The 15,889-nt window shown below is 38.6% G+C and overlaps 1 protein-coding gene across 4 annotated transcripts in view; it reads left to right on the top strand.

Moving 5' to 3' along the window:
• Garre1 (granule associated Rac and RHOG effector 1) overlaps nt 1–15,889 on the top strand; it is an 89,546-nt gene that overhangs the window by 11,146 nt on the left and 62,511 nt on the right. Inside the window, exon 1 of one of the 4 annotated variants that reach the window (XM_048790961.1) lies at nt 1,093–1,619. The exons of 2 other annotated variants lie outside the window; for them this stretch is intronic. The gene's annotated coding sequence lies outside the window, so the exon portion shown is untranslated. One more of the 4 variants, XM_048790959.1, reaches the window with a different exon arrangement.

Genomic DNA, 15,889 nt, shown 5'->3' with positions numbered 1-15,889 from the left:
TTTTTTTTTTTTTTTTTTTTAAACCCGTGTTATTTTGAAAGTGAATTTCAACTCTGTTGACTTTCTGGTTAGAAGTTTTTCTTCTGCTTAAATGAAATGATCAGCTGTTTGTAAATTACCAAATATGAAAGCTCCTTAGAACCACTAATGATAACTTGCTTTGATTTTGTAGAGGAATGCCATATTTTGTGGTAATAAATTGTTATAAGAGCAAATGTTACCACAGAGGCAGTCAAGTGTCACTGTGTGTATGTATTTTGTTCCATGGTTAGACTTATTGCTCCTTGTGAGCAGTCTGTCTTGTTTATTGCTATATTCTGGTGCCTAGGACATAGAGGCTGAACTCAACAGCACTGTCTCACGTCAGCAGTGTAGAAGCATTTTTATTTTCTGGTGTTAGGGAATGAACCCAGGGCCTCATGTAAAATAGGCAAGTGCTCTATCACTGAGCTGCATCCCAGCCAGAATCTTCATTTTAACTATGACAGGTTCTGGCCTTGATTAGGATTTTTATTTAGTAGATTTTTTTTTCTATCTCCTTGAGGTTTTATAACTCAATATAGGATACATGGACTTCACATTTTGTTATGTAGTCAATTTGTAACTCTTTGGGTTTTTTTTTTTATTATTTATTTTTTAGTTGTAGGTGGAAAATACCTTTATTTTATTTATTTTTATGTGGTGCTGAGGATCGAACCCAGGCCTTTGCATATGCTAGTCGAGCACTCTACTGCTGAGCCACAACTCCAGCTCTGTAACTCTTTGTTTTGACAACAGTTTTTGTTGTTTGTTTTGTTTTGTTTTGTTTTGTTTTGTGGTGCTGGGAATTGAACCCAGGGCCCACCAACTAAGCTATATTTCCAGCCCAACAATGCTTTTCTTTATTTATATGTGGTACTGAGGCTCCAACCCAGTGCCTCACACATGCTAGGCAAGTGTTCTACCACTGAGCCACAGCCCCTTGACAGCAGTTTTAATAGCCACTTCTTGACTAGGGGGGAAAAAAAAAGATTAATCTTGGCCTCCCTAAAATGTTTTCATTTGACATTTTTTACATTGATAGGACAAATATTTTGGGAGTTTTTGCATGAGTTTTAAATTTAAAATGTTTTAGTATTAATTCCTAGGAAGCCATTCTGTAGGTTAGTGTCCAGTTTTTCTTTTGGAGCTGTTTCCCTGTCACAGAAATAGTCTGTGGCTTGGTGGACCCAGAAGTGTCACTTCCTTTCCTCTGGCCTTGGCTCTCTCCATTCCTGCCTTTCCATTTTGATGTTTTAATGATACCCTCCCTGCTCAGTGATTTGTGTTCAGGAAGCTAGGCGGTGATTACTTTTGTTTCTGCTTTGTGAACTTCCTCCCCCACTTCCTATTTTTACTGTAGTTGCACAGGAAATGAGGCGGCTCCTGGCTGGCTACTGCTGAGCACTGATTTTAGGTGGTGGAGGACAAGGGCTTAGGGTCTGAACCATGTACAACATTTTGTACCTTTGTCTTTTTATTACCTTCTTCCTCTAGGAGTTATAGGAACATTTAGTGATTGGGTTGAGATGATGTCATGGCCTTCTCAGTCCTGGATGGGGGGCTATTGCTGCTTAGCTGAAGGACAGAATTTTTGTGAAGTACGTGAGTGCATTTGTTTAGTAGTAATAGTATGGTGGGATGTTGTGTCCCTGTGGCTCAGTTCCTGTCATGGGTAAACAGTGAACACTTTGGCAGGAGCAGAGGGTAGCTTGAAGGGACAAGATCTGCTACAGGTAAGGCTGGGAAGGTGGATATTGGGTACTTTTTGGCTTGAAGTTGACTGAGGCACCCCTTCTGCTCTGAGGTCTATATAAGGGCCTTAGCCTGTGGGAAGGGGGGGCCTTCCTCTGAATTCATAGCATTTATTTTCTAAACTATTTAGTTAGCATTTACCCATTTCTTTTCCAAGGATACCCCGTAACTATCTTACGAACTCTTCTTAGTTTATGGGAGAAGTTTGTATTATCTTCCCAGAAAGAAGAAACTTTTTATACACTAAGTAACTTGAAAAGAAGGGTGCTCAGAACATTTATCAAGATTTCTCAATAGTAGCACTTTTGACATTTTGGGGTGGATAATTCTGTGGGGGTTGCTTTTTAGGATGTTTAGCAGCATTTATGGCCTCTACCCACTAGATGCCACTAGCATTTCCCCAGTTGTGACAACTAATGTCTCCAGACATTGCCAATTGCTCAGGGGACAAGAAAGCAGAATCATCCTTTTCTCCACTTTTTTTTTTTTTTTTAATTTTTTTTGTAGTTGTAGATGGACAGAATGCTTTTATTTTATTTATTTGTTTTTATGTGGTGCTAAGTATTAAACCCAGTGCCTCACACATGCTAGGCAAGTGCTCTGCCATTGAGCTCCAGCTCCAGCCCCTTTTCCCTACTTTTTGAGAGCCACTCAGTATTAAATGCTGAATTATTAATTTTGTAAAATGGAATAAAGTAGAATGTTTGGTTCCTTGAAATTGGAGCCATTTGTTAGTTTCTATTTCAGTATGTGACATTCTCATAATCTTTAGTTTGCTCTTTGGATTTTGCTATTCTCTACTAGCCAGTGTTCAGGTGTACCTCCTGTTTGCTTTCATGGAAAAATCTATGGCTTGTGTGGTTGTCAGCCTGGCTCTCTCTATAGAAGACATTTCTCTATGCTTCTGTGCTTTAGGTGTGGATTGTAGCTCAGTGATAGAGCATTTGGCTGACAGACATGCCTAAGACCTTGGAATCCATCTCTAGCACCCACCAAAAACAAAACGAAACAAAAAGTTCTCTTCAGCTTCTGTGCCTTCATATTCCTTGCTCTGGAAAACTAGTTCCTTAGAAACTGAACAATATAGATGTAAAGAAGAATCCAGAGGCATTTAGGATGGAATAGTAACAGTAACAAACATTTATGAAGCAGTTGCTGCAGAGCAGGCACTGGTGAGTGAGATTGGCAGCACTGAAAGTACTGGGTAGAAAGGGGAGGGAACAAGACAGGGACCTTCTGGGATAACACCTAAAGTTTAGGCTTAGAGTTGTAGTGCCCTTAACCATACAAGGCAGTAAGTACAATAGGAGGAGCAGGAAATGGAAGGGTGGCAAGGCAGAATTTTGAAGGGCTGAGATGTCTCATGGGTCTAGTCTCAGGAAGGTGTCCCACTGACTGGAGTGTTGAATTTGGGAATCATTAGTAATAGATATAGAATTATCTATTATATTATATAGACCTCTCCTTAAAGAGAGGTCACTTTTCATTGTTCCAACTTAACTTCCTGTCAATTCCAAGAAGCCTATAGCTTTACATCATCTTCTAATTATAATAAACTGAACACCATGGTCTAAAAACATGTATTTGACAGAGGTGGAATAGTGTAATGATGGAGAACTCAGCCTCCGGTGGCAGACTACCAGGATCCAAACCTAGCTCTATTGGTGACTACTTCGTTAACCTAGTGATAGTCTTTGATGAATTCCTTTAACCTCTTTAGATATTTCCCCCACTTCACAAGATTGTTGTGAGAATTAAATTCGAACACATTTAAGTGCATTGCTCAGTACCTGGCACTTAATATACATTTAGTTAACGTCAGCTGTTTTTATTGTAGGGTTTTAGTTATCTCTAAAACTCCAAGTGTAATACTTGATACATTGTAGACACTTAAGGAAGGTCCATTTTGTTTATTTAGGAGTACCTGAATGTGGCATGATCAGTAACTTTTTTTTCCCTTATTATTCTTTTAGCAGAACTTAGTTTTTAGCACTTAAACTGGTGCCTTTGTGGGTGGTAAGGCTGACTGAATGTGGTGCAGAAATAACTATTAAGTAAATACTGTGGATGAACTAATCATTCAGCTAGTATTTGTTGAATGTTTACACTGTGCTTAGCACTCTTGAATATCTTGAATGAGCTCAGTGAGCTGGGGCTTGGAGATGGCAGGGAAACACTGAGGAAACTGTCGGTTGTGACACAGTATGTTACAGAACGTCAAAGTTAATGCCAGCACAGGGCTAAAAACAGGATGCTATGGTAGCACACAGATGGGTCCCTAGCACAGAGTGGCTTCCAAGAGGAAGTGACATGTAAGTTAGACATCCAGGAGGCATGAGAGTAAGCCAAGAGAGCTTTCCAGATGAAGGGAATGGACTATGTAGACCAGTGGAGAGGGGGAAGATGGTATGTGTCAGAAGCAGGTGGTGTTGGGAAAAACAAGGACGGTGTGAGAAAGTTGGGAAGGACAGTGGAGAGCCATTACAGGTTTTTGTTTTGCACTGGGGATTGAACCCCGGGGTGCTTAACCAATGGTCCACCTCCCCATCCTTTTTTTTTTTTTAAGATCCAGCTTTTAAAATTTTTTTTGTTTTGAGACAGTTGCAAAGTTGTTTAGGGCCCTGCTAAGTCACTGGGGCTGGCCTTAAACTCACGATCTTCATGCCTTAGCCTCCCAAGTTGCTGGAACTACAGGCATACACAACCATGCCCAGTCATCATTCCCGGTATAATGTAGGAGAGTGGCGTGATCAGATTGGATCTGTAACAATCACACAGCAACCAGAGGAGCGCAGGCATTTGGAAGACCACTTAGGAATCACCTTGGTGTTCAGATAAGAGATGAATATGATCTGAGCTTTGATAGTGGCAGTGATGATAGAAAGAGAAGGACTGGAACACTAGTAAGGCAGGAAGGGGAAGAAGAAATGATTAATTGGATGTGAAGGAGAGTGAGGAGTGGAGGCTTACTCCCAGGTTTCTGCCTTGTTCAAGGAGGTGGATGGTGATGCCATTCATAGAGACAAAAGGAACATTGGGTGAGTTGGTTTTGGACATTTGATTTGGGAACCTGTCTGTTGAGCAGTTGAGTATTTGGTGTTTGGAGATTAGGAGAAAAATCTGGGCTAGAGATGGATTGGGGAATCTTCCCAGGGAGAATGTTCTGATCTTAGAGGATACAGCAGAGCTCTGAGGACCCATTGCACTAAGGAGGAATGGCTCAAATGGAAGTAAGGAGGTGAGCTAGAACTAGCATCTTTTCATTTTTGCTCTGACAAAGGTGCTTCACTTTCAAATGAGATAATGGATAAAGGGAGCCAAAAGAGTAAGAGTTCTAAGGAGGAAGGGAACAAAAGACTGAATCTTTCAGGCATTTTCTCTTGCCTGGATGGATATTTTAAATTCATGAATGATGAGAATAAAATTCTTCAAAGCATTTTTCTGGAGTGCATGTCTAAATATGGTTTTAGTCAGTCTCAACTTAAAACATGGAAATGGTTGGGCTTTGAACTTCATGGACAATAACTTCACTAATCTGTCTAAAGAATTTCCTGTAGTGTCTCCACATTATCAAGAGTAGATATTTTGGGTTTACATTATTGTGCGTTGGACAGGAGTGGAACATTTTCTGTGGATTTCATTTTCTCTAAAGAGGGAATTGCTTGTAGAGTGGTTCATCTTTATATTTTTGTAAGTTTTTATTTTTGGTATACAGTTCAATGGTTTTTAGTTTGTTTGCAACTGTGCCACAACTAAATGAAATTAACGTTAAAACATTTTCATCACTCCAAAAAAGAAACCCTCTGCCTATTAGCAGTCACTTCTTATTTCTCCCTCCCAGCCCACAGCTTTAGGTAGCCATTAATTTTCTGTTTCACTGAATTTGCCTAATCTGGATATTTTATATTAATGGATGCATTGGCTCTTCATTCCTCTTCAAGAATGAGTAGAATTCCACTCTATGGTTATATCACATTTTGTTTATTCATTTGTCAGTTGATAAGACAGTTGATTTTTTTTTCAGTTTTAGGGTATTATGAACAATGCTCTGAATATTCATGTACAGGTTTCGTGTAGACATGTTTTTCATTTCTCTGGGTATATGCATAGGAGTATAATCCCTTGGTTGTGTGGTAATTCCGTGTTTAGACATTTGAGGAACTGCTAGTTTGTTTTCCATTTTGCAATCCAGTGAGCAGTGCATGAAGATTAAAGTTTATCTGCATCCTTGTCAATACTTGTTATTGTCTGCACTTGTTATTATAGCCATCCTAGTGGCTGTGAAGTGGTATCTTGTAGTTTATTTTATTTTTGAGTATTGGGGATTTAACCTAGAGGAGCTTTATCCCTGAGCTATGTTCCTAGCCCTTAAATTTTTTTTTTTTTTTTTTTTAATTTTGAGACAGGGTTATTGAGGCCGGCCTTGGACTTGAGATCCTTCTGCCTCAGCCTCCTGAGTTTCTGGGATTACAGGCATGCACCACCATGCCTAGTGTATCTTGTGGTTTGATTTGCATTTTCTTATAGGTAATGTGTTTTTGTGTGCTTTTTGTTACATCTTCTTTGGAGGGTTCATCTATATTTGATCATCAACTTTGGTGAGATAAATTGAATTGCAAATCTTGGGACTGCCAAGGAATAGAAGTATATTTTTGACTATAGAAATGAAAGGGAAAGTGTGTGTGTGTGTGTGTGTGTGTGTGTGTGTGTGTGTGTGTATGTATGTGTATGTGTATAGTGAAAGATTCCATAAACAGATTTGTGAATAATAAAGTATAGGCAGGGAAATAGCTAGCATTTTCCATTTACATCAAGCCACGGCTTGAGAGGAGATTGTTTCATGATACTGTGACCTGTGAACCTTGCAAGTAGAAACCATGATTTCTGTTTTGCCTCATGTTCCTTTTTTTCTTGTGTGTGTATGGTGCTAGGATAGAACCCAGGACCTCACACGTGCTCTTCCACTAAACTACATCCTTTGCCCCATGTCACTTATCTTAAGGCCACAGATAATTGTCACCTTCCAGGTAGAGAGATGACTTGCATAGGAGCCATTTTCTTAGATTTTCAGGACAGTGCCACTAGAAAACAATCAGTGACTCACTGATATCAGATTTCCAAAGAATCTTCCAGCACACTCATTGACTTTGGGGACCCAGCAGTCAACAGGGCAGTGCTGTCCTTAGGAACTTATATGCCAGCAGGTAAGTTATACACAAGCAAATGAAGTGATAAGATGATTGCTAGTTCATTAAGACAAGACAGCATTGTAGGCATGAGGTGAACCTAGTTTAGACAGGTTGACTAGAGATGGTTTCTCTGGCCCAGCACATTGGTGCACACTTGTAATTCCAGTGAGTTGGGAGGCTGAGGCAGGAGGATTGGATATTTGAGGCCAGCTTCAGCAACTTAGTGGGGCCCTAAGCAACTTAGTGAGACCCTGTCTCACAATGAAAAATTTAAAGGGCTGGTGATGTGGCTCAGTGGTTAAGTGCCCCTCGATTCAATCCCTAATACCCCCCCCCCCAAAAGGAGAAAAAAAAGAGAAAATTGGCTTCTCTGAGGAGTGATAATTTTTCAAGAACTAAAAGACAATAAGGAAGAGCATCATGAGTAGGAGAGTAAGAGGGTGGTAAGAGCTTCCCAGATAGGGGCATCGGCAAGGTATGGAAGAGTTTGGTGTGCTAGAAAAACTAGAATCTGAGCAATGTGGCTGGACAGTTAAGAGCAAGGGATCAGAAGGCACAAAATGAAGCTGAAGAGTAAGGCAGGGCTGTGCTGGTCTTGGTGAGAAGTTTGATTTAATTCTTAAGTGCCAGGGAACCCCAGTGAGTGTAAATTACATGCAAAAAGGAGATTAAAAGGCTTTGAGAGATATCTCAGTGGTGGAACACTTGCCTGGCCTGCCCAGGGCCCTGGGTTCAGTTCATGTTAACATACATACCGATAGGCACAGACACATTGCAAGGTTAGGAGAAAGGAACAAAAATGAAACTGGAGGACAAAGCTGGTAAAACTGCTCTGAGAAAACTATTAAAACTATAATTCACCTAGGCTATAAGATCCTTGGTTTTTAAAACTGATTATTTATGTGCAAGGTTAAAAAGACCTATGGAAAATACTTAATTTGTAGTTTATCTTTCATATTTCCTATAAATTGCTGGCTAGAGAGGGAGTCTTGATTAGATTTTACCTAAATATTTTAGTGTTTCATGAATGGTACCAAGTACTTTGTATTTCATCATCATAATAATATGCCATAACAGCATTACATAATATAATGTAATTATATGTCTAGTTCTCTATTTTTAATAATACTGGAATTAATCAGAGGGTTCAAGTGTCATCAAGTCTAATTCCTTCATCATAAACTTCCTCACCAAATTTTCATCTAATGATTTTAACCATGATTGATAATCACTGTTTCATTAGGGTTGCAAAATGGTGTTTTTATTAGCATTTCATCTGTAGCTAGTTTCTTTCTTTTTTTTTTTTTTTGTGGTGCTGGGAATCAAACCCAGGGCCTTGTGCATGCTATATCCACTCCTTGTGCTGCTATATCCCCAGCCCTTTTTCTTTTATAAAAAACTTTCCCCAGGGTAATATTGTACAAAACAGTATAAACAGGAAAGGGAGGATAATTGCCTGATACCCCACCCCCAGTCAATTTCAGAATAATCACTTAGTGCCTTAACTCCTCCAAAAGTGAATTTTTCGTAATATCTTATGATCTCGTGATTTTTTTTTTTTTTTGGTGGTGGAGTATACATAACATAAAAGTTGTCATTTCAATCATTTTTAAGTATACAGTTCAGTGTCATTAAGTACATTCATAGTGTTGTTACAACCATTACCACCACCTAAATCCAGAACTTCTTCAAGCATCCCAAACTGAAATTCCTTACCACATCAGACAATAACTTATTTATCTCTCTTTCCCCAGCCCCGGGAACCTCTATTCTACTTTTTTTTTTTTTTTTACATTCTACTTTTTGCATTTATGAATTTGACTATTTTAGGTACCTCATATATTAGAATCAAATACATTGGTCCTTATGTATATGATTTATTTCACTTAGCATAATGTCTCCAAGGTTCTTGCAAGTTGGAGCATGAGTCAGAATTCCCTTTCCTTCTTTTTGAGGTACTGGGTGCAGGACCTTGTACATGTTAGACTGGTGCCCTACCACTGAACTACATTCTCAGTCCTTATTTATTTATTTTGGGGGGTACTAGGGATTGAACTCAGGGGTACTCGACCACTGAACCACATCCCCAGCACTGTTTTGTATTTTATTTAGAGATAGGGTCTCAACTGAGTTACTTAGTGCCTTGTAATCCCAGAGCCACTGGGATTACAGGCATGCGCCACTGTGCCCGTGGAGTATTTTTTTGTTTTGAGACAGGTTCTTGCTAAATTGCTGAGGGTTTCTCTAAATTGCTGAAGCTGACCTTGAATTTTGAATCCTGCTCCTCAGCCTCCCAAATCACTAGAATTATAGGTGTGTGTCACCCTACGAGGCTTCCCCCTATTTTTTAATGCTGAATAATATTCCATTGTATGGATATACCACATTTTTTTGTCTGTTCATCTGTTGATGGACTTTTGAGTGGTTTCCACCTTTTAGGTGTTATGAATAAGCTGCCATGAACATGGCTGTACAAATATCTGTTCAGGTCCCTGCTTTCTGTTCTTTTCTGTACATACTCAGAAGTACAATTGCTAGATCTTACAATAATTCTGTTTAAATTTTTTTATATTAATGAATACTTGTTTTTTATTGTTTGAAGTGGAAATTGCTGCTGACTTTGCAAAATTATTGTGATGTTGAAAAGATGTGACTTAACCTACTAAAACATAATTTTCTGCTATGTGTTTGAGAATTTTAGGTAGGATTAAAATTTATGAATACATTACTGAAATCTTAACAAGTCTTGGCTACACTGACTTCTGCGGTCTTTCACAATGTGTATTTATTTCCATGCAGCATGAATAGTGTATTCATAAATCGTGAATGTTTTTTCCAGTGAAAATTCCTTTAAGAAAATATAAAAAAATAAATGTCCTTAAATGGATGGAACATATTTAGTCCTTCAGGCAGATAAATAAGGGGGAAAGCTTTTGAAAAACAATCGGAAAACATTGGGAAGAATTTTGTTTAAAATAAAAAATAAAAGGAATATAGCCAGCTGCTTGTGTGTGCTTTTATTTCAGAAATATTTAATCATATACATTAGAGCAAATGATATGATAAACCTTATGTACCTATCACACAACTTCTGACAGTATTTTGTGAAGCAATGTTATGTTCACTGCCATGACAATGACTCTGTAGATAGGTGTGACCACCTTCTCTGCACATTATTTCTTGGCAAGATCCCATTTGAGAATGATAGAACTTGAATAGGATTTTAGTTTCATGATATTTCCTTGAATTTAACCTTATCTAAAGGATTAACTCAAGAGATATGAGATCTGTTAAGAATAAGTAAAACCCGGGCTGGGGATGTGGCTCAAGCGGTAGTGCGCTCGCCTGGCATGCGTGCGGCCCGGGTTCGATCCTCAGCACCACATACAAACAAAGATGTTGTGTCCGCCGATAACTAAAGAAAATAAATATTAAAAAAACTCTCTCTCTCTCTCTCCCTCTATCACTCTCTCTTTAAAAAAAAAAAAAAAAAGAATAAGTAAAAACCAAGCCAAGCACGGTTGCACTCACTGCGACTCATGAGTCTGAGGCAGGATTATAAATTTGAGACCAGCCTGTATAATCTGGAAAGACCCTGTCTCAAAATAAAAAAGAGTCCAGTGCAGTGGTGCACACTTGTAATCCTAGTGGCTCAGGAGGCTGAAGCAGTAGGATTGTGAGTTCACAGCCAGCCTCAGCAATGGCAAGGCGCTAAGCAACTCAGTAAGACCCTGTCTCTAAATAAAATACAAAGTAGGGCTGGGGATGTGGCCCAGTGGCCGAGTGCACTGAGTTCAATCCCTGGTACCAAAAAAAAAAAAAGAAAAGAAAGAAGAAAAAGGGCTGCAGATGTAGCTCAGTGGTAAAGTGTTCCTGGGTTCAATTCCCAGGACTTAAAAAAAAAAAATGATTAAAAAAAATAGTTTTCAAACCACGTGTAGTGACACTTACCTATAATCCCAGCTACTTGGAAGGCTGAAGCAGGAAGGATCACAAGTACAAGTTCATGACCAACCTCAGCAATTTAGTGAGTCTTCATCTCAAAATTTTAAAATGTAAATAAGAAAGCCAGGGATGTGGCTGAGCAGTAAAGAGCCCCCAGTACCAAAACAACAACAACAAAAATCACAAATGAACCACTTTTCATCTTTTTTAAGGAGCTTGTTTTTTCTTCTACCTAGAGAAGAACTCTAGGCTTGATCGTGGCGCTTATGGGATCTTGTTAGAAGCAGTTATGATACACACAGAATTTCTCATTGAATTGTCCAACTAGCTTCTTGGTTTTCAGAAGTATTTATTATTTTGGTGGGAGAAGTGCCTTTCTGTTTTGTTTTTGTTTTCATTTTTCGTGTTTTAGGAATGGAACCAAGGGCTTTGCACTGCAATGCAAGCCATCTACCATTGAGCTATACTCATTAACTGTGGAAATGCTTTTCTGATTTTTTTTTGTTTTTTTGTTTAGGTATTGGCAACTGAACTCAGGGATGCTTGAGCACTGAGCCACATCCCCAGCCCTTTTATTTTTATTCTGAGACAGGTTCTTGCTAAGTTGCTGAGGCTGGTCTCCAACTTGTGATCCTCCTGCCTCAGCTTCTCAAGTCACTGGGATTACAGACATGCACCACCATACCCAGCTGCTTTTCTGAATTCTTGAGTGCACAGAAATATTGTTGAGAATACCTGAGTTTCACTAAGTGTTATTTTAGACAGGTGGTGTCTTTTGGAGTGCTCATACTTGTGGCTTTCAGCACATTTTCAGCTGACCACTTTGGTTCTCAAATTATTGTGTGCATCATAATCACCTGAGGAACTTGTTAAAAATAAGTGTTCTCAGCTCCACCACAAAGATTGATGTATTAGATCTTAGTTGTGCCCTAGGAATCAACATTTTAATTGTCATTCTAGTAAGAGTGGTATCCTGATTCTAATATAAGTGGAGGAAATCCTTAAGCCATTGTTTTTCACTGGTGTGTTCTTTCTTTTCATTCTAGTTTCAGTAAGTTTAATGTTAATATGGTGTCTTGTGAAAAAAAATTGCTGTTTCCATTTTGTGTGTGTGTGTGTGTGTGTGTGTGTGTGTGTGTGTGTTTCCTATAGTGCTAGAGACCGAACCCAGGACCTCGTGCATATGAGGCAAGTGCGCTACCACTGAGCTACACTCAGCTTCTGGCTTCCACTCTTTTTATTTTTTTAAACTTTTTATAGTTGTAGATTAACAAAATACCTTTTTTTTTTTTTTAAAACAAATAAGGATCGAACCCAGTGCCTTCCACATAAGAGGCAAACACTCTACCACTGAGCTACAACCCCAGCCCCTGGCTTCCATTTTTTTTGTTTCGTTCTTTTTTTTTTTTCAATGTATATATGACTGTGGAATGCATTACAATTCTTATTACACATATAGAGCACAATTTTTTCATATCTCTGATTGTATATAAAGTATATTCATTCCCACCAATTCCTATTTTTATTTATTTTTTTTAAATATGTTTTAGTTGTAGATGGACATAATACCTTTATTTATTTATTTTTATGTGGTGCTGAGGATCGAACCCAGTGCCTCACCCATGCTAGGTGAGTGTTCTACTACTAAGCCACAACCCCAGCCCCAATTCATGTACTTTGGATAATAATGTCCATCACATTCCAACATCATTTCTAACTGCATACACCCTTCCTTTCCCTCCCACTCCTCCGCCCTATCTAGAGTTCATCTATTCCTTCCTACTCCACTATGAATCAGCCTCCTTATATCAGAGAAAACATCCGGCGTTTGGTTTTTTGGGATTGGCTAACTTCACTTAGCCATATCTTCTCTAACTCCATCCATTTACCTGTAAATGCCATAGTTTTCTGGCTTCCGTTCTTAACAAAATTCTTGGTGGTGGTTATGACCACCTCTAGTATACTATTATGTAAGACCTATCATCATACAGGTTATCTTAGTTGCTGAGTGCTTTAACAAAGTCCCATAGACTGGGTGACTTAAAAACAACAGAACTTTGTTTCTGAGTTCTGGAATCTAAAAGTCCAAGATCAGGTGTCATCATTATGGGGTTCTGGCAAAGGCCCTCCTCTGGATTGCAGATTTCCAGCTTTTTACATCTTCATATGATAGGAAAAGAGAGACCTAGTTTTTTGGCTTTTATTTATTTTTTTTAATAATTACAGGCACACACCTGTAATCCCAGCAGCTTTGGAGGCTGAGGCAGGAACTTAGTGAAACTCTAAGCAACTTAGTGAGATTGTGTCTCAAAATAAAAAATAAAAGGCCAAGATGTGGCACAGTGTTTGAGTGCTGCTAGGTTCAATCCCTGGTACCAAAAAAAAAAAAAAAAAATTACTAATACCATTTAAGAGGGCTATATCCTCACAACCTAATTACCTCTAACTACCTCAAATGGCATCATATTGGAAATTTGGTTCAACATACAAATTTTGTGAGGAAGTATTTGGTTAATAACACAGGTGTACCCTTGGCCTTGGGATACTTAGTTCTGATGTTCATGGTCCAAGGACCACACCTTGAGAAGACAGGTGCATAGGAAATAGTGGGGGTCCAAAGGTCCCTTATATATTATTTCTCTGAGGTTTTACTAAATACTTTAGCCTGAACCTTAGGTCTTCCTTGCTTGGTAACCTGTTTGACCAACCCTAGAAGCAAAAAGTGAAGCTCAGTTTTCAAAACATCATCTGATGCTTCCCGGACTATATAGTCTTCCTCTGGAGGGAAGGAAAGCATGGAGATGTGAAGGGCAGTTTGTTTTTGTTGTTGTTTTCACCTGGGGCTCCAGTTCCAAAACTGAATGGAAACTTCGGTGTTTTGGATGAGTGTTAGACTGAAGTGATTTTTCATAAGTTTCTCAAAGGAACCCGCTCCCCCTTTCTCCATACATACACACAACTGAGAACCACATTCTGGAGCAGACTATGGGTGAGTTTGAGCTGGCCTCTGGAGAGTAGCTGTGGGGCCTCTGCATTAAAGAACAGCCTTCCCTGCGTGAAGTCCAGATTGCTTTTGCCATCTGGTCAGAACTGTACAACACATGGCTGGATGGACAGCTACAGCCAACTATAATGCTTTTACAGTATTCCATATGTTCTCTTACATTTCCCGATCTCTCTTACAGTTAATTTGGCATCATGTGACTAATTTTGACTAAAGCCTTGCTGTGAAGGGAAAGGATATGTGTCACTTTCAGTGGATTAATGAGGGGGTATGAATTTTCACTTTTTTTCTGTGCTGGAGTGACTGTTAAAGACAGTAAAGTTCCAATGATGTCCCTACAAGTTGAAGAAGGGCTGCCAGACCCACATTGAATTTTTTTATGAGCAAGAAACAAAACTTTATTAGATTAGGCCTCATTTTAGGATTTTTTTCTTGTAGCATTGCCCAATCTTATCTGCCAGTCTGGGTAGTTTAGAACAGAACATTCATGTTTGGAGTTCTGAAAGTCAAGATACCAGTGTACGATCCTGAGATTATGTGGCCTAGTGCGAGACATTTAGTATCATGGGATTTTTTTTTTTTTTAATCTGTAAATTGCAGGGTTTAAATTAGATGAGTTGTTGTTTTGTTTTGTTTTGTTTTGTTTTGTTTGGCAGTCCTGGGAATTGAATCCAGTGGCAGTCCACCACTGAGTTACATCTCTGGCCCAGCCCTTTTAATTTTTTATTTTGAGACAGGCTCTTGCTAAATTGTACAGGCTGGCCTTGAATTTGTTATCCTCCTGCCTTATTCTCTTGAGTAGGTGGGGTTGCAGGTGTGTGCCACTGTGTCTAGCAAATTAGTTGATCTCCAAGGGTTTTTTTTTTTTGTTTTGTTTTGGTAATTTACATTCCCAGATTCTGGATAGCAGCCTTTAGATTTCTATCTGGAGTACAAAAAGGAGACAGTCTGGTGCTAAAGGCATCCCTGGAAAATGTATTTTTTTTATTATACACCTTTTACTAGTGAATATGATACATAAAGAAAATGGCAAAGGATGATATGGTGATACTTTTTAAAAAGTAATAGTTTTATTGAGGTAAAATTTATCTTTTTAGGGCTGGGATGTGGCTCAAGCGGTAGCGCGCTTGCCTGGCATGCGTGCGGCCCGGGTTCGATCCTCAGCACCACATACAAACAAAGATGTTGTGTCCGCCGAAAACTAAAAATAAATAAATAAATAAATATTTTTTAAAAAATTCATCTTTTAAAAGTATATAGTTCAATCGTTTTTTAGTATATTCAGAGTTGTACCAGCATCACTATTATCTAATTTTGGGACAAGAAATCCCATATCTATTAGCCAAGTACTCCCTATTTTACAAATTTACTTTTTTTAAAAATATTTTTTTTTAGTTGTAGATGGACACAATGCCTTTATTTGTTTATTTTTATGTGGTGCTGAGGATCGAACCCAGGGCCTCACACGTGTGAGGTAAGTGCTTTGCCATCGAGCCACAATCCCAGCTTTCTACAAATTTACTTTATATTTGCATGAATTGCCTATCCTGGATATTTTATATAATATATGCTTTCTTGTATGTAGTTTTTCTTTCACTTTTCCCAATGTTTTCAAGGTTCATACACATTGTAGCATTTGTCAGAACTTCATTCCTTTTTGTCCTGATTAATATTCCATTATATACCTTTTTTTATTCATTTATCAGTTGATATACATTTGAGTTGTTACTACTTTTTAGCTATTATAAATAATGCTGCTGTGAGTGTTTGAATATAGGATTTTCTTTATGAACTTGTTTACTAGGGATTGAACCCAGGGGCTTGCACAAGCCAAGCAAGCACTCCACCACTGAAATACATTCCCAACCTATTTTATTTTTATGTTGAGATTGTGTCTCACTAAGTTGCCCAGGCTAGCTTCAAACTTGTGATTATCTTGCCTCAGCCACCCAGGTAACTGGGATTACAGATGTGTGCC

This window comes from Marmota marmota, unplaced genomic scaffold, assembly GCF_001458135.2.
Source record: "Marmota marmota marmota unplaced genomic scaffold, marMar, whole genome shotgun sequence".
In the NCBI taxonomy this organism is placed as follows: domain Eukaryota; kingdom Metazoa; phylum Chordata; class Mammalia; order Rodentia; family Sciuridae; genus Marmota; species Marmota marmota.
This window is presented reverse-complemented; position numbering and strand designations above follow the sequence as displayed.